The following is a 22,457-nucleotide window of genomic DNA, read 5'->3' on the forward strand; positions in this document are numbered from 1 at the left end:
GGTTACTGAAGAGGTTATTGAAGGAGGCAACCACTCCACAGGCCAACAGCTGTTTGCATGCGTTTTCACCAATGCCCATCCCCATGCTCAAGAGAACCAACGAGAATATAAGCTATGTATACAAGGTAAAGACATTAGGATCGGACAACTTGAGGGGCTTGGAAGACGTTCTATTCGGGTCATGGGGAGGATGACTCAGGAGCTACTCAGCAATCTGCTCAGTCTCTGTGTCTGCCATGGTCCCTGTGTCTGTGCCCTTCCTCCCCACCCGATCTGAGCCGCAAATTCTTTTAGTCTGAAAGGCAACAAATCGGCAACATAGGTAGAAAATATCACTGTTATGAGCACTCGTCAACCTCTTTCTCTTTCCGTGTACACCCATTTCTGAACGGCCAACTCAGTGTCTGCAATTTTCGAGCATCAAACAAGGTAATGAATGAGAGAAGATGCGGAGGATCCAAGCGTGGCCTGACTGACTCACCTGGAAGGCTTGGGCTATGGGAGAGGGGAGGAAAGGACAAGGGTCAAAAAGAGTAGAGCATTTAGTGGGTTACAGACACACAGAGTTTTAGCCTGGGGGGGGCTCAGTTGATTAAGCATTCGGCTTTGGCTCAGGTCATGATCTCACAGTTCATGAGTTCGAGCCCCACGTCAGGCTCTGTGCTGACAGCTCAGAGCTTGGAGCCCGCTTTGGATTCGGTGTTTCCCTCCCTCTCTCTCTCTCTGCCCCTCCCCTGCTTGTGCTCTCTCTCTCTCTCTCTCTGTCTCTCTCCCTCTCAAAAATAAATACATAAACAAACATTTTTAAAAAGATGCAGATTTAGGGTATCACCATCATTTATTTGAGCTCTTGAGGAACATATGAAAAGAAGATTCTAAGGGTTCGTTGCTGTGACGAATGCAATCTTCTTTGACAATTTTTGAGAAACTTCAACATGTGCTATGATAAGGCCACAGGTTAAACTGGCTGTAACAGCACTTTAAAAGTCTCCCTTCTTATGAAGACTGCCCTCTTGCCACCGAGCACAGAGGGATTTTTTGGGATGTCTTCTCTGAGGAGGGGTCTCCACGCTTGACATGAAAACTTGCGGGGGTTGGTGCGGGGGGCGGGGGGGAGGCCAAGATGCCTTACTGGGTGCAGTGAATGGGGTGGGGGGGGTGGGAATGATGGTTTTGGAGACTCCCTAGCAGTCTCCCACATGGCACAGACTCTCCCTGACTCCTGTCATCTGGCTCTGGCTGTTCTGGAGTACTACCTTCCATTTCAAAAGGGTTTTAGATTGTCCCATGGCATGTTTAGATACATCATTATCTGATTCTTGTAACAACTCTGTGAGGAAAGCAGAGCAGGCATTGTCCCCCTCTCTTTTACGTATGGGAATATCAAGACCACAAAGAGGGGGAATGACGTTCATGAAGTGATTTTTTTTGGAAAAAAAAAAAAAAAAGGACAACAGTGCGGCGGCGCTGAAGCTAGCACCCACATCTCCCGAATCTTGGTTCATTATTCCTCAAGACACATAATTCCTGCTTGGAAGCAGTGTAGAGATTGTAGGAGCTCATATTCAAAAGGGAGATGAAATGAAAAGGAAACATAAATTAGAGACCCTGGGAATGGTGAGTGCCCACTGACACAGTGCGAGACGCTGACTGCCAACTTGCCTGGGACGCTGGGAGGATCCGTGGGTACTGATCCTGGGCCAGGTAGTGGACGGGTCCAGGATCAAATCCCAAGAGAGATCCATAGACCAGGGCAATGGGCCAAATCTAAGAAAATAAAATTAGAAGGGATAAATGCAAAGTCTCAAATGTTGATCTGGAAGGCAATTGCAAAGGGATGAGGTAGGGATATATTGCTTAGGATCTTTTTATTCTAGTTGATTTTTAAAAGGATTGTTTAGGTGTCTACCATGACTATACAATGTTCTTGGCACTGAGCTTGTAACCTCGGTAAACAAGAACAAGGCAAATAAAGCCTCTCCCTTCGTGGGAAGGTTCAAATTCCAGTGAGGTAGGCGGCCAATAGACAAACAAATAGATGATTTCATGAAACTATCAGCATTATGAAGAAAATGAAGCAGAGTTATAGCCATTGACAGCTAAGAGGTAGGCAAGTTTGGGAAGGGTGGTCAGAGAAGTCCTCTCGAAGAAAGAGAATGTTCGTGCTGCTACCTGGAGATTAAGAAGGCGCCCAGATGTGAGGCTCATTGGGCAGTGCTCCACGCAAAGGGAGAGTGAGTGCAAAGGGTTTAAGGTAGGAATGATTTTAGAATGTTGAAGGAGTAAAAAGGAAGCCACCATGGCTCAGAATTAGTACGCTAGGGATGACATAGAAGATGATATTGGAGGAGCTGCAGGGACCAGTCATACAGCCTTGAAGGCCACAATAAGCACACCTTGGTAGCCAACCTTCCAAAATCTATTTTCCTTTTCTTCTTTGTTAGCCAGACGCTAAGCTTCCTGGTCTTCTTTGTTGTGAGGTATGGCCGTACCACCAAAGTTATTGCCAATGGAAGATGGACAAAGGAGGCGTGTGTAACACCCACCTCACTTGGTTGAAGGGAAAATGCTCCTCTTTAACTTCCTCTCTTTTCCTTTCCCTTGAGTGACCACCCTTGCAAATGAAGACAATATGCCAGCCTACGGGAGGGCAGAGTGAGAAGATGGAAGGAAGCTGGGTCTCTTGAGTACCCTCATGGAGAAGAATTGTCCTGCCAGCCTGGACTGTTATATGAAAGAGAAACAAACTTCTATTTGAGATCTTTAATTATAGTGATATAGTCTTTACTATAATTATGAGATAGTTGGATTTTTTCTAAGTGAGAAGTCATTAGAAAGTTTTTAAACACACGAATAGCATGACCTGTGTTTAAAAAAGATCATTCTAATGGGGCACCGGGGTGGTTCAGTCAATCGAGCGTCCGACTCCGGCTCAGGTCATGGCTCACGGTCGTGGGTTCAAGCCCTGCGTCGGGCTCTGTGCTGACCGCTCGGAGCTTGGAGCCTGCTTCCGATTCTGTGTCTCCCTCTCTCTCTGCCCCTCCCCTGCTCACACTCTGTCTCTCTCTCTCTCTCCCCCTCTTGCTCTCAAAAATAAAGAAACGTTAAAAAAAATTTTTTTTAAAAAGATCATTCTGAGATCTGCATGGATAACAGATTATAGGAAGACCGGCTAGTGAGAAGGGAAAACAGTTAGAAGACTATTGCAGACTTTATGTGAGATACAATGGAATAAGATGATGGCGTTAGAGATGGGGGTACAGGATGGATTACGAAGATATTTTGGAGGTTAGAGCAAGTAGGCTTTCTGATTGATTAAGTTCTGGAGATGATGCAGGAAGAGGAAAAACCAATCTGATTCCTGTGTCTCTGACGTGAATAACTGATGAGACAGTGATAGGATGTCCTGAAGAGGAGGAGACCGAAGTACAAGGCAGGATGGGGTCTTTTGACGAGGAAAAAAAAAAAGAAACCCTCAAAAACCAAAATGACAAAACAACAGTAACAGCAAAACCAGAAATCTTGACACACACTTGTTAAAAACAACAAGCAAGGTGATTAGCCAAAAAAGGTAGAACGGGCCACAGTGGTTGGTTGCTTCAATGGCTTAAATTTGTGTTATTAGTGGTCTCTTTCCAACTCTGCTCTTTGCCATCCAAGTTGAAGCTTCATCCTCAAGGTGATTCCCTTCACGGTCAGCAACTAGGGCAACGGTTTTCGTTTTTTTGTTTTGTTTTGTTTTGCTCACACCCAGCAGGAAAGAAGGAGAAGTCATTCCTTTCAGCATGTAATGCAAGTCCTTTCTGCTAGCCTGAGTGTGTTGTCTCAGGTCCGCCGTGTTCTGATTAGCTTAGATGAATAAGTGCTAGAATTGGAGTCACTGTCCTCTGAGTCTGGAATGCTTCACGGAGGGTAGTAGATGACATAGGTGGGGAGGAGTGGCAGACTGGGGGATCGAGTTCTCTTGGGAATGACCAGAGGAAGGATTGATTAAGGGTGTGCGTCCTTGCATTTCAACTCTTTGTTCCTTTCTTCCAATTAGAGAAGTGGGGGAAAGATTTGTGGAAGCCTTAGCAGACAGAGGGGGAGAGATTTTTGCCTCCATCAGAAGAAAGAAAACTAGAGCTGAAGTCTGTCTGGCACCAAGAGGAAAGGTTCTTTCTAATATCAAAGGGACCCACAGGGCAAAACTGCGGCACGAATGATGGCATGTGAATACCAGTGACTTTGTTTTGGTGACACAAATGCGCTGTCTGAGACTGATGGGTCCATGTAGCCCTGTAGGGGATCTGGGCAGGAGGCAGCAAAATAAAACCCTTTCTCGTCCTGGTTTCCGGGTCTTAGAAACCCAGTCTTTTGGTTTGGAGGATGATCACAAAGGATTCTAAAACTGTCTCTCTTTTTTTAAGTCAGGCCTGTGACATTTTTGGAAACCAGGTCTTGAATACAAAAAATAAAGTGGGATTGTGCCATAGAGGTCAAAAGGAGCCTCCGTCCAGAATGAGGGGAGTATGAAGAGAGGACTGATAAGAATAATACAGTATTATAAGCCATACTTGATCTCCAGGGAGGCCCAACCTGGGTGAGTTGCTTTCTTGGTTACCATTCTATGAATAGGAAATTTGTTTCTCAGGATCCACATAAGAGTGAAAACATATGGTATCTGTCTTTTTCTGTACGACTTATTTCACTTAGCATAACACTCTCCAGTTCCATCCACGTTGCTACAAAAGGCCATATTTCATTCTTTCTCATTGCCACGTAGTACTCCATTGTGTATATAAACCACAATTTCTTTATCCATTCGTCAGTTGATGGACATTTAGGCTCTTTCCATAATTTGGCTATTGTTGAAAGTGCTGCTGTAAACATTGGGGCACAATTGCCCCTATGCATCAGCACTCCCGTATCCTTTGGGTAAATTCCTAGCAGTGCTATTGCTGGGTCATAGGGTAGATCTATTTTTAATTTTTTGAGGAACCTCCACACTGTTTTCCAGGGTGGCTGAACCAGTTTGCATTCAGATCCTGAGAAACTTAACAGAAGACCATGGGGGAGGGGAAGGGGAAAAAAAAGTTAGAGAGGGAGGGAGGCAAACCATAAGGGACTCTTAAAACCTGAGAATAAACTAAGGGTTGATGGGGGCTGGGAGGAAGGGAAGAGGGGGCGATGGGCATCGAGGAGGTCACCTGTTGGGATGAGCACTGGGTGTTGTATGGAAACCAATTTGACAATAAATTTCATATTAAAAAAAAATTTGTCTGAAAGCTGTTCAGAGTTTACCATGGAAAGGTGCTGTTAGGAAAAGGTCTTAGTCAACCTTTGTGATAACCCTGAAGCACCAGTGATTGTAATATTGATGTGGGTTGGGGTCATCTCTTTCCCCCCAAGAAGAGAACAGGGTTTATTCCCTATCGTAGGTGTCGCTACCAAGAACCTAACAAACCCAGGGGGCATGAAGCATTTGGGCAATACACAATTAGCTTGCATCAGACACACAGAGTCTGAACCCACTTTAGTCCCAGACTGTACCCCAAGCCATCAGCTTCAATGCTAAGGATGGAAGGGTAGCCAAAGAAACCAGGAAAATCTATGAAGCTATCAGTGCTTCTTTTCTGATTTTGAATCTTCTTTGGAGTGCCTCATCTATCATTTTATATTTCTTCAGGAAGATTTGGGGGTGTTGAATTTTAAAAATCAGAGTTAACCGTTACTACGAAGATTGAACAAAGAAGGTAGGAAAATAGAAAACAAGCAGTCTTTAGATTTAACCTTAGAAATTAAGTGGGAGTTTTAACATGGCGTAACAGTAACTTAGCATGGCCCATACCCCTCCTGAAACCAAAGGCCTGTCCTTTCACTTATTCTTCCTGGCTGTGTTGATGACCTCACCAGTCCCAGTTAGTTACCCTGAGCCCACAGTCAGACTTCTTTGGTTCAAATCCCAGAGCTGCCATTTTATAGCTCTGTTGATTTAGACAACATGTAGGGCCTTTCTGAAGCTTGGTTCCCCCATTTTTGAACGAGAATAAGAACATTACTTCACAGAGTAGCACCGGCCGTGACAGATTGTAAGAATAAAATAAATGTTAGAGAATGTTACGATTGACCAACCAATTACTGAGTCCTGTTGATTTTACTTTTGAAACATCTCATGCATTTATCCTCCATGGACATCTTAAAGTAGGTGCATGGAGATGAAAGGCTCTATTTGTGTCAGGCATGCTGCTTGTTGTGAGAGGAGAAATCAGAGGGAACTATACTCATCAGCGGGCAAGGGGCAGACATGGACAGCTCAGACTTTTTGAAGGGGGTCCTTGTGAGGCAGCAGTGGGGTGGAAGGTATGAAAGGACAGCAATAGGAGTGCCTGAGTGGCTCAGTTGGTTAAGCGTCTGACTTCAGCTCAGGTCACGATCTCACAGTTTGTGAGTTCAAGCCCCACCTTGGGCTCTGTGCATACAGCTCAGCCTGGAGCCTGCTTCAAATTCTGTGTCTCCCTCCTCTCTCTGCCCCCTCTCCTGCTCACACTCTGTCTCTCTCTCTCAGAAATAAATAAACATTAAAAGAATTTAAAGAATGGACAACAACAGAGAGAAGAGAAGCTGAGACTGGCAGGTGTGTGGAATTTGTTGCAAGAGATGCCTAAAAGAAAATGTTTAAGATATTTTCTTTGTGATGCTCATATAAACATCTGTATTGTGACTTCAAGAAAACCCAGAGTGAAGATCTACATTATTTTTAAAGTCATTTGGAGTGATATTTGGATTTCTTTTAAACATGGCACCGTCCAAGATGGTCTTTAATTGATCTACTTTTACTTGGGGCACCTGCAGTGCCCAGAATGGAACACAGCACTATGGGGGTGTTCTCCATAGTGACAGGACATAGCACAGGACAGTGGAGGACCATCGTCTTTCCTGAGCCAGAGACCAGATTTCTGCTGGCACAGTGTAAGACCACACAGACGTCTGTGACAGTCACATCACAGTACTGACATACTGTCAACTAAAATCCTGCAAGCTTTTTCACATATGCTGCTACTTTTCGTTCTCCGTAATTCATTGATCACGTGGAAGCTTCAAGAAATCTACTCCAGTCTCAGTGGCCTCCTGTCAGTTTCTTGAACTACCCTATTCTTCGCTCCTCCTCAATTTTAATACCTTAGCTTAAAGGTCCCTTCCTTGGAGAAGCCTTCCTGGTCAACCTCTCCAGTGCCTCTCTCCATCGCTCTATTTTCTTACATGGTGTGTAATGCTAGCTTGAGTATTTATTTGTTACTTCTTTATTGCCTCTCTTTTCCAGTGGAATAAAATGTGAGCTTACATGGAATGTAAGTTCCAAGAGGGCAGCAGGAATCTTATTATTTTCTTTGTAACTGTATTCCAACACCTTGCTGAGAATTGTGTCCTGGTCCAATACTTGCTTAATTAATTAATTCATGTAAAAACAGCAAGCCATAGAGATTAAAAGATTTTAAAAGATTACTTTACAAAAGTAAATACTTGAGAGTGTTTTCTTTATTTGTCCTATTTTGCCTAGGGATAGAACTCTCAAGTAAAAGACTCTTAGAGTCACAAAATGTTGGTGCTATAGTTCAAGAGATCTCATAGATGAGAACCCTGAGGCTTAGGGGTCCTGTCCAGAGCAACACAGCTTGCTGGGGTCTGTAGTGTATTGAATGGTAGCTCCCCCCAAAATATGTCTATGTTCTAACCATAAGAATCTGTGAATGTAACCTGATTTGGGGGAAAAAAAATCTTTGAAGGTGTAATGGAGTTAAGGATCTCAAGATGAGATCATCCAGGACTATCTGGGTAGGCCCTGAATTCAAGGACAAATGTCCTTATAAGAGAAGAGAAAAGACAGAGATAGAGAAAGCCACCTGAAGACAGAGACAGAGATTAGAGTTACGTAGCCTAAAGCCAAGGAACACCAAGAGCCACCAGAAATGGAAGAGTCAAGGAAACGTTCTTTCCTAGAACCTTCAGAATGAGCATGCCTTGCAGACAGATTGGTTTCTAACTTCTGTCCTCCAGAACTGTGAGAAAACACATTTCTGTTGTTTAAAACCCTCAAATTTGTGGTGATGTATTACTGCAGCCACAGGAAATTAATACAGGGGCACAGCAAGGAACTACAACCCATATATCTTAATCAGTGGAGTTTCCATGAGCTCCTGGTTCCCAGAGTGACTGAATAATTATAATATAATCAAGTTCCAAGAGACAAACCAAACCATTAGCCCTCGAGTCTGAAGGTATCTAACTCAAAAGAAGGTACACATCTGAATCCCAAGCAAAACCTTTAAGAGCTGAAACCCAAGGAAAGAAAATCTGAATTCTGAATTCTGAAATCTGAATTCTTAAGTCACCAAAAGAGGGGATAAATGTGCTCTAAAACAGTCCTGACATTCAGGTAGTGACAAGTGAGTCTTGTCGCTCATGAGACCAACTTCTTCCCCCAACTCCATCCCAAGAAATGGAGAAACTGAGTTCACTTTGCTCAGGGCCACCTTGAATACACAGCCCATCTGTACAACTGTGCTGAGCAAAGAAAGTTCCTTCTTTCAAGATTCTTCTCCACATTTAAGGTGGGAGAATGTGTTTAAGCAAGAGGTAGCTCTTTTCTCCACCAGCTCATTAAAAATGATCACCACCACATCAAGAGTCTTTACCAAGCAGTCAGTGTTTACAGTGGGACTGAAATTTAATTTCCCTTGCATAGTAATAGCATTTCACAAAACTCCACATGAAATTCTCTGAGCAGTGCTTCTCAAATTTTATGTGCAAATTTTATGTGCTTCTCAAATTCTAAATCGCTGGTGATCTTGTTAAAAATTCAGATTCTGGGGGTGCCTGGCTAGCTCAGTCAGTGGAGCCTGTGATTCTTGATCTTAGGGTTATGAGTTTGAGCTCCATTTGGGGTATGGAGATTATTTAAAAATAAAATCTTAAAAAAAAATCCAGATTCCGATTTAGTAGGTCTTGGTAGGGCCTGAGATTCTGCATTTTTTAAAAGTTTACTTTATTTTGAGAGACAGAGAGAGAGAATGAGTGGAGGAGGGACAGATAGAGGGAGAGAAAGAGAGAATCCCAAGCAGGCTCCTCACTGTCAGTGCAGAGAAGGATGTGGGCCTCGAACCCATGAACCATGAGATCATGACCTGAGCCAAACTCAAGAGTTTGATGTTTAACTGACTGAGCCACCCAGGCACCCCTGAGATCCTGCATTTCTAACAAAGCTCCCAGGTGATGTGGATGCTGCCAGGTTTTGAACAGTCCAAAGCAGCAAGAGAATAGAGCCGATTCTCGCATCATCCTTTGACCTCGATGGCGATCTTTGGAACTCCTATAGATCTATTTGCATTATGCTTTCCTAGAGCTTGTCCCAAAATAACTTTCTTTTTCCCTAGACCACTTGTCCATATTCACAGTAGTGCTAGAGCAGTGGAAAGGGGGTTGGGTAGGGAGAAGCTTGTATAGATAGATGATAGATTAGATAGATAGATAGATAGATAGATAGATAGGATATGAAAAAATGCTAAACAAACAAACAAAAGAAATAAACATTTGGTGTCAATTAAAAAACCAAAAATTAAGAAACATTTAATTTTCTGAAATCCAGTTTCTTCCGTGGGCAATTCTTGAGAAGTCAGCAAAACGGTTTCATCTTGAATATACTAACCCCTGTCAGCTTATAAAATGGATTTATATTAGATAACCTCCTCAAATAAAATTTATACATAATCAAACGATCAAAAGAATTTGGTGAGCATATAAGTGTTTGAATTCCCTCAGACTGTGAACTCCTTGGAGGTAGCAACTGTGTCTTTTCATCTTTATGTCTTTAACAGTAAGCACACACTAGGTGCTCAAATATTTGTTTGGAAAAAGAAATATGAATGCCTTTGGCATTCAAAACAATGAACTATCTCATCATGTTATGTAATGTACGAGTGATAAGACAAGCTTAACCTTGCAAAGGTTCAAGGATGTGTCCTCACCATCCAGAAGAAGAGGTGAAAAGGGAAAGAATTGCGTAGGCAGATTATCAGATGAAAATTGGTATGAGCAGATGGACTGCACACAGGGTGGGGAGGGTGTGCTTCCAGCCACCTGGTTATCTACCCTATCCAGATCATTGGCTCAACACTTGGGCAGGAGGACAGTTCTAGGGATCACTTTAGGCCAGAGTGGGAAGAGCACGAAGAGGAAGGAATAACTTCGATGCAGTTTTGGTAGAAAAGGCAAAGGCACAGGAAGATCTGTCTAGCAGGAGGACTGTGGACGGGAGGAGCAAGGGGGCTTTAGAGGACACAAAGGCAGAAAAATCCCTATTTCCACATCCTGTACGTGGGGCACTCCAAAATCTTCTTCTGCAGCCCAGATTCTCTCCTGAACTCCAACTGTGTAGCTTCCTAGACATCTCAACAAGTCTCCTGAAGACAATAGCCTCCTCAAAGTTGACAGGAAGAGCACTCAATCCATCCTCCCTTGCTCTGACTCAGATCTGCATCTCCTACTGAATTCCCTACATTTTTAATTTAGAATCTGTGGAATCATCCTCAACCTGTTCTCTCTTACCCTGCAGAGCAACTCCGACACTAGCTCTACAGAATTAGATTAGATTTCATAGGTTAAGGGCACATCCCCCCATTAGACTGCTCTCACTTCAGATGCCAACCACAATGGGCTAAAAATGAAAGGGTTTTCCATAACCCCTTCAGGTTTCATAATTCACTAGAATGACTCACAGAACTCAGGAAAGTGTTATACTTCTGATTATAGTTTATAATAAAGGATTCAAATCAAGACTAGCCCCCAAAAGAAACCATAGTAAAAGGTCTGGGAAGGTCCCAAATGTGAAACCCTCCTTCCTTCCCCAAGGTTGGGAGGTCCAGCTGATATCACTTAGCTCAAAGCCCCAACCCCCAATCATATGGTGGGTCTTTCTGGCATGGTTAGCCCCCATCCTGAAACTATCTAGAAGCCCACCATGAGTAACTTCATTAACATAACTCAAGTGTGGTCCAAGGGGTCCACCATGAATAACAAAGACACTCCTATCACTTGGGAGATTCCAAGGGTTTTGAGATTATCTCCCAGGAAGCAGGAACAAAAGCTAAATTCTTTTATTGTACAACACATCCCCAGAGCCAATCCATTACTAAGCCCTCTCAACTTCCCTTCCTAAATATATTTTCAATATAACTCCTCCACTCTATTCCTGCTGCCTCATGTATATCCTTATTGACTCTCAAGTGAACCATAGCGATAGCCTTCTAACTGGTTGGTCACCTTACTCCTAGGTGCACTCTCCCACCAAGCCGTCCTTCACTCCACTCTCAGATTTGCAATTATAAAATCCCAACTTGATCACATTCTTTCCTCTGCACAAAAACTCTCAATGATTCCCAACTGCCTATGGCAGCACTGTCCAAAAGAGATATACATGAGCTAAACATGTAATTTAAAAATTTTTTAATGTTTATTTATTTCTCAGAGACAGAGACAGAGACAAAGCATGAGCAGGGGAGGGGCAGAGATACAGGAAGACACAGAATCCAAAGCAGGTTCCAGGCTCTGAGCTGTCAGCACAGAGTCCGACACGGGGCTCGAACCCACAAATCCTGAGATCATGACCTGAGCTAAAGTTGGATGCTTAACTGACTGAGCCACCCAGGCGCCCCTAAACATGTAATTTTAAAGGTTCTAGTAGCCTCATCCTTAAAAGGTGAAAAGAAATAGTTGAAATTAATTTCAATAATGTATTTTATTTAACCCAACATATCTAAAATATTATCAACATGCAATCTACCTCTACTTAGTTTAGACTACTTCCATTTTTTAAAGTTTATTTATTTTAAGAGAAAGCCTGTGTGCCCTCAAGCGGGGGAGGGGCAGAGAGAGAGAGAGAGAGAGAGAGGGAGAATTCCAAGCAGGCTCCTCGCTGTCAGCCCAGAGCTGGCTGTGAAGCTCGATCTCAGGAACCACGATATCATGACCCCAGCCGAATCAAGAGTCAGATGCTTACCCCACTGAGCCACCCAGGTGCCCCAGAATACTTCCATTTTCAAATTAAACAGATTCTGCCCCTCAGCTGCACTCGCCACATTTCCTACACCCAAGAGACATGTATGGTTAGTGGCTATCCTGCTGGACAGCACAGGTCTACTGTACAAGGTCAACTTCTTGCCCATGATGTAAAAGTCCTTTAATCCTTTCTTGTACCAACCCATCCCTCCGGCCCCTCCCAACACAGACACCTTTTCTTGTGGCCACTCCCGACCCTGTTCTTTCTCCCAACAGACCATGCTCTTTCTCACTTCCACATCTTTGCCTATACTGACCTGTCTGCCTTAAAACCTGTCTCTCCCTGTGCTAGGAATGGTCAATATACGGTTGAGTATTTTGCCTGCTCTGTGAAGACATCTCAGACCCTCCAGGCTGAGTCAGTCATGCTCACTGCTAAACTTCTGTGGTTAATTCCTCTGTTAGTGCCAACCATATTTTCTGCATCAGACATTGCAATACATGATCTGACACATCAACTGACAACCAGGCAGACTATTTAAACATCAACAATAAATGGTTTTTGCAATTATAGTACTTATGTTATATCAAAAGTGTGTTTGTACATACCTGGGTGGTGAGTTCCACAAGGACACAAACTGAGCTCTTCACCTCTGTATCCCCTGTTCCAGTCCAGGGCCTGGTGACTGTTAGCTCCTTCTCCGTTTATTAGATTAAACGGGACCAATCTGTCTCTCTCGATACAGCAAACACTCCTGGGAGAAGAAGAAGATAGACCAGTTGTATATACTGTACTTCTTCCCCTTAACCTTCACTTCAAGCTTTATCAAAACACTCTCAGTGTGTTTATTCCTGTTCACAATATGCCTAATTGATAACAATGAAAATTGTTACCGATTGTATAGGGGTTTGCATTTTGACAGAGTTCAAAGACTCAAACTAAGAATACGGAACATAAGGGCAGAGGGAGAGCCATCTTCAGTGAGAGGGAAAACACTGCCTGAGCAGGGAAGTTTCTGGAGTCTCTGAAAGCATAACCTCTTATAGGTACTGTGGGGACAAGACTAAGTCATTTCAAAAATACACTGTGCTATACCACTTTTGAAGTTTGGTGGTTTCTTACAAAACTAAATATAATCTCACCATACAATCCAGCAACTGCACTCCTTGGTATTTACCCACGGGAGCTGAAAAGTGATGTTCACACAAAAATCTGCACGTGCATGTTTGTAGCAGCTTTATTCATACTTGCCAAAACTTGGAAGCAACCAAGATGTACTTCAGCAGGGGAATGGGTAAATCAGCCGTGGCATATCCACACAATGGAATATTATTCAGTGCTAAAAAGAAATGAGCTATCAAGCCTTGACAAGACATTGAGGGAACTTAAATGCATCTTACTAAGTGAAAGAAGCCAATCTAAAAAGGCTGCATGTTGTATATGCCGATTATGTAACATTCTGGAAAAGGCAAAACTTTGGAGACAGTGAAAAGATCAGTGTTGCCAGGGATTAGGAAGTAGGGAGGGGATGAATAGACAGACCACAGAGGGCTTTTAAGGCAATGAAATTATTCTGTATGGTTCTACAATGATGCCATAATGTCATGATGCATTTGTCAAAAACTGTAGAACGTACAACACCAAGAGAGAAACCTGATATAAACAATGGACTTTGGCTGATAAGGGCAATTACAATGGTGGTAACAAATGTACCACTCTAATGCGGGATGTTGATAGTGGGGGGACATTATGTACGTACGGGCAAGGGGGATTTGGAAACTCTGCATATTCTTCTCAGTTTTGCTGTGAACCTCAAACTGCTATAAAAAATAAAGCCTATTAGAAAACACCCTAGAATGAGGAAAATTCTGTCCATGCACTCCTGTGGGTGCTTGAGGAAAAGGCAGGTTCAGAAGTCCCCTGAATCCCAAGTTGGGTGAGGTAGGTACTCACTGCAAGGACCACCCCGACCACATCCATTTACTCGTTCCTCTCCTCTGCGAGGGTGTGAGCCTCCTGAGGACAGGGACCGTTTGATTCAACGTTTCGTCCCCATTTGCCTGGCACAAGGCCTGGCATCTGTTTGGTGCTTAATGCACATGTGCTCAATCAGTGAATCAGAGAGTGTAGGCAGCTAATTAGCTACGAAATTTTATGCAGTATGTCTTTACATGGAAAGATGTGAATGATATATAAATTAGGAAAAGCAAATTGCAGAACTATATAAATCCCATTTTTATAACAACAAAACACTGTAATTGTGCATGTGCAAAAATGCATATTTGTATCTTTCTTATCTACATACAGAAAAAAAACTAAATGTAAAAAGTATCTCTGGGCATTGCTGTTGGAGAAGTAGAGAAAGGGAAACTCCTGTGGTCAGTTTTTGAAAGGTCATACACGAAACATGTATAAGATGGAAAATTTACCAAGTGAACACATACATAAAAGTGAACATTTTTTTCCTTTCTTCACACCAGCTCACATCCCACTGATAACTGTTTCCTGTAATTTATTGCCAAAAAGTATTTAAAATTTGTTTAACACTTATTTTTCGAGAGACAGAGCAAGACAGAACACGAGTGGGGGAGGGGCAGAGAGAGAGAGAGAGAGAGAGAGAGAGAGAGAGAGAGAGACAGAGAGACAGAGAGGACACGGAATCTGAAGCAGGCTCCAGGCTCTGAGCCGTCAGCACAGAGCCCGACGTGGGGCTTGAACTCATGAACGGTGAGATCATGACCTGAGTGAATTCAAATACTTAACTGACTGAGCTACCCAAGCACCCCTATTGCCAAAAAATATTTTAATGCCTATATTCACATCATATATACATTTATTCTTGTAAAAATGTACTTGTTCTTTTGACTCTTGAGGATATAGAACTACTTTATTCTTTTCTCAGGGTCATCCTTAGTCCATTCTATAGGTTTACTGTAATTCAGTTAACTTGACCCCTACTTTTGAACACTGAATGTTTCCAATCTTTTGCTGCTTCCAAACAATGTAGCATTAAATAGGTAAACAGGTACGTACATCTTGCTCAACATTTGCAACTATATATGGGGTAAATTTAAGGCAGAGGGATTAATGGTAAAAGGAGATGGGCATTTTTAGTTCTGATAAATATTGTCCAAGTATCCTCCAGAAAGAATGCACCAATGTACATTTTCACCAACAGTTTATGAAAAGGCTCCCTTTCTCCTCAGTCTTGCAGAAACAGGCACCACTAAAAATTGGTGTTTGCCAATCAGATCAGTGAAACAACAATCTCATATCTTTATTCACTGTAGTTTATTTGCATTTGTTTAATTATGAGTGAGGTTGTGCATCTTGTCGTTTGCTTTCTGGAGTATTGCCCCTTTCCCGTGCAGCTTTAGCAATGTTTATATGGTCAAATATATTTTGTTTCTTGATGGCTTCTGGAGTTCATTCTTACTGAAAATGATCTTGCTTATCACAGATCATAAATCCTTCTAACTTCTTTCGTTTTTTATGTTTACATCATTGATCCAGCCAGAATTTATTTTGGAGAGGAGAGGAATGTTTACTTTAACTTTGTAGACATCTGTATTGTTTGAGTTGTCTAAAATGAGCATACGTTTGCTTTGGCAGTTTGAAAATTCCAGCAAAGGAAAAAAAAAAAAAGGAAGAAGAAGAAGAAGATAAAGGGTAAAAACCCACAGGACAAAGCCTGGAGGTGGAAACATCAGGTAAGAGCTATTTTAATACAGTGACCACCTATTATTTGTCAGGTTCGGTGCTAGGTACTGAAGACATAATAAGCGCCTGGACTGCGGCATTGACGATGGTAATGGGAAGGAAGGGAAGAATTGATGAAAGTGTTTAGCTCATAGAATGATCACCATGGCAACGGGAGCCTGAATCATCACTATGGAGACAAAGTGCTTGAAATTATGACTAGAGGGATAGTGTGACTCTGTTGGTGAGGATTTTGAAAAAGGTAAACAGGTTGTTACAGATGTTTCAAAATGACACTGTTTCTCTCGGTGGAGGTTATTGGCTCTTTTTTCCCAGTGTTTTCATTTCAGGGAGGCCAGAGACAAAATAGTTCAAAGACAATATGGATTCAGACAAGCACGAGCTTGACTCAGTCATTGCTAGTCATGAATGCACCAGCCAGGGAACAGCCTTTTAGTCAAAGAACTTACTATCTAATATAACATGTATTACATATAAAGTGTCCTGATGGTTTGGAGATCTGCTTGCCAGGATACCTTTTTTTTTTTTTTTTTTTTTTTTTGTGGGGAGAGAGTGCTACTCACACACTTTCTTCCCTGCAGCAATCATAAAGATGCCTTTCCGACACTTACGGCCCCAAGAGAAACTTACGCATGGTTGGGAGTGGGGCTTTGTTTTAATGGGAAATCTGTTGGGCTTGAGGTATACTCCTGTGCCATTTGATTATACCAATATGCGGTCGGCTTCACAGGCTCATCAGTACAGGTTGTTATCAACGTCCAGATAATAACGCCTCCCAGCCCCTCTCTCCCATCCATTCACACAGAACCTCCAGCCCCATGTTCAGGGATGAGAGGGACTTGGGCAGTCCCCAGGGCAGGGGGATTCATACAAGTGCTAGTCAGCCTTTGACGCCACTGTATTTCTGCCACGCTCCTTGCCCCGCCTGTGACCCCTGCTCATGTCACCGCTGACTGTGTCCCTCGATGCCCAGCCACCCTGTCAGCCTAAACAAGGTAGGTCACTGCTCCCGTTTTACCAGTTCACCCTATAGTCTTCCCTGATCCCCATAGCTTAGCCCCAATCAGATTTTCACTTTGGGTGGGTATTTTCTTAAAGTTCAAGGACAACCAAAGGGCAGCGTATAGCTGGTTATCAGAGGAGACTACTTTTATCAGAGGAGCCAGGCCCAGGCTCAGTCTCCACCGTGTGACCGAGGCCAATTTACCTCCAACCTCCAATGCCCTCAACACATCTATATTCCTTTGCATAAAGTGATCCTGTAAAATTGGTCTCTGATTTGAGCCGTAGCAAACACCTTGGAACTTGCCTCTTTTAATTCAGTCACAGCAGCATTCACTCCCTCCAGGAATGTTTGAGGTTCCCGGCCCACAGACCTCTGCTCTAACAGGTGCCACAGGCGCTCTGCACCGTAAACCACTCGGGGGGGTTTAGGAGGAAAACTGTGAGGAACGGTTGCACACTGAAATCACCTGGTTGGGGGAGGGGCGCTTCGAAACATACCGATACCTCGGTTTCATTTTGCAGACGTTCTAATTTAATCAGTCTGGAGTGTGGCTTGGGCATGGAGTTACTGGAAATTTCCTCAGGTGATTCTAACACCAAAGCTGAGAAACTACTTTCATCAAAGTTCTACTGGGGCAAATTAAACACAAATAATTCTGTTAGAGAAAGCAAACTCCAGTCATCTTGGGCCTTACCAGATTTCAGAAATGGAGGGTGGATACCTTTCATGTCTCCCGTAGGTCCCTTGGAGCTCCCCAGAGTAAGCAACTAGAATCAATTCTATTGCCCTGGGCTGTTTGGTTCCTAGGGGTCCCCTCATGAAATGGAAACCACCCTACTGGATTGGATATGAGAGTAATTTGTGTGGATATATTAAGTGCTTGGTAACTGGTTATTAACATTATCATCTGATCAGAAGCTGGCTGTGATGGGCCTTAGGTAGATGGTGCCCTCCTTCCAACTGGCACATAAAGAAAAGGCCGAGGCCCCTGTTACTGGCATCCTACAAAACCCCGTCATCCCAGTCTCCCAGCAATTCTGTAGGTACTGTGGGGTATGAGGCTGCTTAGCAGTGCCTCATAGCTAGTAATGAAGTGACCTCCCATTACTGTCCATTTGGTATTAGACAGACGTCCCTCAAAGTCACTTCTCATAGAAGCAGCCAAATTTCATGAATCTGGTTTACATGGGCCGTAAGCTTCTCCACACACAAATTTAAACAGAGGGTCCCAACAGATCATAATGATGGAGGAGTAGCATGTTTTATTTGCTTGTTTTCGTTTTGTTTTGAAGTCCCAAGCCTCGAGAACCCTACCGGGGAACCTAAGAGTAAAGCCAACAGATACAATGTCACAGAGTTTGTTTCAAATAACACATAGAACAGGCAATAGCCCTACTTCCATGTGGGAGAAACCTGGATGGAACTTGCCTCGTGTTCCTGGACTGGAGTCAACCGTTCAGACATTATTTTCTAGGTTTGGACTCTTCAGGACACGTGGTAACTGGGGGACGCAATAAACCCAGGCACCAGACATATTTTTGCTAAAAATAAAAATAAAAATAGAAAGAAAGAAAAGAATATTCTGCCTAAATCTCCTAACCTGGCTGATGTGCACAGGCTGAGGCCAGGGCAGCGCGTAGAGGAGTCTCTTGTAACACGGATACAGGACGTGCATGAGCTCTGTCCCCACAGTGTGCAGGAATCATGGGATTGCAGGGAGCTGTAGTATAATGTATAAGGCAGACGGTTGAAAGGATGGCGTCGGCTGTAGTGGTTGGAGGGCATCAGGAATTTTCACCGTTCTTCAGCTTGTCTCAGATGAAATCCTTGGGAAGAGGTGGTCTGAAACACCTGTGAGAAATCACCCTGCCGACCCAGTCAAAGGAGGGATGCGGAGACTCGGAGCACAGGAAAGCAAGGCTTTAATCAATGTTCTTGCAAGAGCGGGTGTCTGATGGACAGGCACACTGGGGCAGTCACAGCAGACAATTTATCTCCCAGCACGCAGGTCCCTCCCCTGGTTCCTCATTGGCCGAGCACTACAGAGGTTACAGCCTTACCTGGGTGTCGCCTATGCCCATGTAAGGCAAAAAGTAGTCTGTTTGGAACAAATGTACATTCCCTGAGGTGATGCAGGGACTTTCAGTTCCTCCTCCCTCTGCTCGTTGCAAAGCCTGTGAAACAAAGGTGGGGGGGGGGGGAGGAAGAAGAACCAGGAAGCCTGTGAAAATAAGCCTCTGAAACAAAGAGGTTGGGGGGGGGGGGTGGGAAGAAGAACCAGGAAGTGAAATGTTGAAGGTTTGGGACTCCATTGTAAGGCGGGGGTGGGGTGGGGGCGTGGGTTCGTCCATACTTCCAATAGGTTGTAAACCTATTGTTAATTAGACAGCACAGCTTTTATTTGCTATTTCTGAAAATGAATCATCTCCCTTACTTCGCACAACCCATAATAGAGTGAGCACTAGAACACGGTAGCTAGCGTATCTGCTCGGGAGTGGGACTGGCTGGGCTCAACTCCAACTATGCCAGGGATTAGCTGTGTAACTAACTGTAGGCAAGTTTCTCACCCCTCCAAGACAATTTATCTCCCCGTCAGATAAGAGTGGTAAGAATGGTACCCACCTCAGAGAGTTGTGGGGAGGATGAAACAGAGTACTATGGTATTAACAAGGTACTGTACCTGGGGCGACCTGATTGGGTGGAGGCCTGGGGCACGCGTGGTGAAAGAATTCACCCACGGAAGAGCAAAGGAGATAGAAGTTTATCGAATACACCGCGAGGGAGCAGCGGGCAGGATAGCAAAGCAGAGACTGTCTGCCGGGAAGCAGCGGTGGGTGGGGGCTGTAGTTAAAGGGCAGAGTGAGGAGTTATGGGAAAGTTCGCAAGTGTCCCTTTTTTGGTAACTGTGACCGGTTGTAAGTGGCCTATTGGTCAGTTAGGGCCTACGGAGGTCTGCAGGTGGGTGGCTTAATTCAGCTCAGGTGGTGGCTGTGGGCCCTGCCTTGTTCAAGTTTCCATTGCTCAAGTCTGTTGCCTAAAAGTGGCCCCTACGTGATGTAAATGTAAGGTAGTGTGATAATAACGGTACCTTCCTCATAGGGTTGTTGTGGAGATTAAACAAAGCATTACGAAAACATTGAAAACATTCCGCTCGACGCTTTGGCAGACATTAAGTGCTCAGGGGAGTTAACGTTTATTATTATGGTTATCACGGCAAAGGAGATAAGCCCGTGGGCTGGGATCAGTCAGACCTGGGTTCCAGTCTTTACCACTCATTTTATAACCTAGGACAACTTACTTTTCCTGGGCCTCAGTTTCCTCCCCTGTGGCATGCAGATAGCAGCCGTTGGTACCTCCAGTGGGTTACGGTCTGGACTAAAGGAGGGAACGTCTGTAGCTTTGCCTGGCTCCTAGCAGGAGCCAGCTATCTTTACTGATTAGGGTCTGATGAGAAAGGCAGCTCACAGGGGACTTTCTGCTCTCTTTCTCCTTCCAAGCCCAAGCTCTCAGGGTTGGGTGAGCTTTGCAGGCCTTCACCACCCCCACTGCTCTAAGGCCCCTTTGGTCCTCAGCTCCCAGACTGCTCCCAAATATGGCAATTCAATTTCTTCCTGTAGGTAACAACCTTGTCGGGAGTTTGGCAATGCTTTTGAGTCCATCGCTGGCAGAAGCTTTATGGTGGCCTAATGTGCGGTCACTGTCGACCAGTTAAACCTGAACAGTCCAGTGGGCAGCGTCCTTCAAAATTCTTGGAGGGTCTGAGAACACCCACCTTTGGACGTCCAAGGTGTGGGGGTCGGAAGGCTTCAAATCCGTTGGAGGAAAGCGGCCACCTACCAAGGGGCCACCCGAGCCCCGCCAGTGGCCAATCGTAGCTTCCAGAGGGGCGGGGAGAGGGGTGCGGCGCTCCGCACTCGGATGCCTAAGACCCGGATGCGTAAGACCCGAAATCCTCGCCCGCAGCCCCGGCGTCCCGGAAGAGGGATTAGCGCACATCACCCCCTTGTGGCCGGCCAGCAGCCACCGGCCAGTCGGTGCGCGCCCGCGCGGTCCCTCCCGCAGGTAGGAAAGACGGGCGGAGCTGCTGCGGGACACCTCGGCCGCGGCGGGGACCAGCTCTGAATCTTTGCCTTGCTTCTCGGAGACAGGTGCTCTGGTGCCGTACCCAGCACTGCCCGGCTCCGCAGAAAGATTCCTCTGCCCAAAGCCACCTACCGGTTCCATCCACGCCTGCGGGAGGCGGGACTTGAAATCCGAGGGGCGTGTGCGCGGCGCTAGGACCCGGAGTTCGCTGAGTCGCCCCCAGGACTTGGGCGACCGCACAGAATGTCCTTCCCGCGGGACCAGGCCCACCGACCTCGCCGCCAGAGCAGGTGGGTTCTTGGGACTTGTTAGAGCCCAGCACGCACGTGCGTCGCTGCTCGCGACACTCAACCTAGGCCAAGGGGATGGGACCGAGGCCAGCGTGTGGGCTGGCCCCGGGCCGAAAGGCCGTTCTGCGCTCGAGGCTACCGAAACCTGCGCAATGCCACTTCCAGTCCAACAGCCGGCTGGTCACCACTGGACCACCACCTCCTCGAGGAGGGGCAGGACCCGCCCGGGCCGGGAGGGGGTTCCTTTTTCTCCACGCAGAAATTATTGGGGGCTGCCCTAGAGCAGCCTTGGCGGGGTACCCTTGGGTGGGGCTGAACGTAGACATCCCAGGTCGGCGATAGCTCCAATTGCCCGAAGGGAGACCGGGCAACCCAAATTGGGTTTGCAAATCCAAGAACCCAAACTGCCTCTTTAGAAAGAAGTGGTGGAAAAGCTGGGACCCAATATTAAAGAACCTACAACTCGGGCTTTCCTTTATCACGTGACCCTCCTGAGTTTTCTTTGGAATAAAGCTTCCGTGAATTAGGCAAGAGGTGGGGGTCATTCTTTGAGGTGTCAGAAAAATTGTAACAGTGTTATCTTCCGTCCACCCACATGCAAAGCAGCCACCTACCTTCAGCAGCCCATCCTGACCCCACAAATAAGTACCTATCAACACAGAGCTCCTTTGAAAACTTAGAGGAAATGGACAAGTATACAGAAAAACACATCAATGAACAAAAAATAATATAAGAAAACATAGGAAACCCAAATAATCAGGGAATGGAATTGGCAATTAAAAAAAGAAATCTAGGGGTGCCTGGATGGCTCAGTCTGCTGAGCTTTGGACTTCAGCTCAGGTCATGATCTCATAGCTTGTGGGTTCGAGCCCCATATCCGGCTGTGTGCTGACAGCTCAGAGCCTGGAGCCTGCTTCGGATTCTGTGTCTCCCTCTCTCTCTCCCATCCCCTGCTCATGCTCTGTCTCTCTGTCCTTCAACAACAAATAAACATTAAAAAAATTTAAAAAAAAAAAAAGGAAAACAACGTTCCCCTACCTTCACACAATATGGTTGCCTACATCGAGCATCTAACATAAACTATTGGATAAACTTACATAAACTATTAGAATTACTAAGTGTAGCAACGTTGCTCTATACAAGATCAGCATAATAACAGCTATCACATGCTTTTATTACGTGTCTGCTACTGTGTCAAGGGCTTTCATGTACTTTTACATAGTACAGTTTAATTCTTACAACAACCCTGAGGTAAGTACGAATACTGTGCCCACCTTTAGGTGTGGAAACGGAGGCAGAGTGATTAGGCAATTCCTAGGCTCCT

At 44.8% G+C, this 22,457-nt stretch overlaps 1 long non-coding RNA gene across 1 annotated transcript; it reads right to left on the minus strand.

Annotated features, from left to right (window-relative positions):
- Positions 1-833: 833 nt before the first annotated feature.
- On the minus strand, positions 834-20,686 carry LOC128313024 (uncharacterized). The gene is made up of 4 exons (XR_008293130.1): positions 19,383-20,686; positions 18,361-18,934; positions 12,643-12,788; positions 834-1,767 (listed from the first exon to the last, which is right to left on the minus strand). It is a non-coding gene; the product is annotated as an uncharacterized LOC128313024 (long non-coding RNA).
- Between the last annotated feature and the right edge of the window lie 1,771 nt (positions 20,687-22,457).

Source organism: Acinonyx jubatus, chromosome E4 (assembly GCF_027475565.1).
Source record: "Acinonyx jubatus isolate Ajub_Pintada_27869175 chromosome E4, VMU_Ajub_asm_v1.0, whole genome shotgun sequence".
NCBI lineage: Eukaryota > Metazoa > Chordata > Mammalia > Carnivora > Felidae > Acinonyx > Acinonyx jubatus.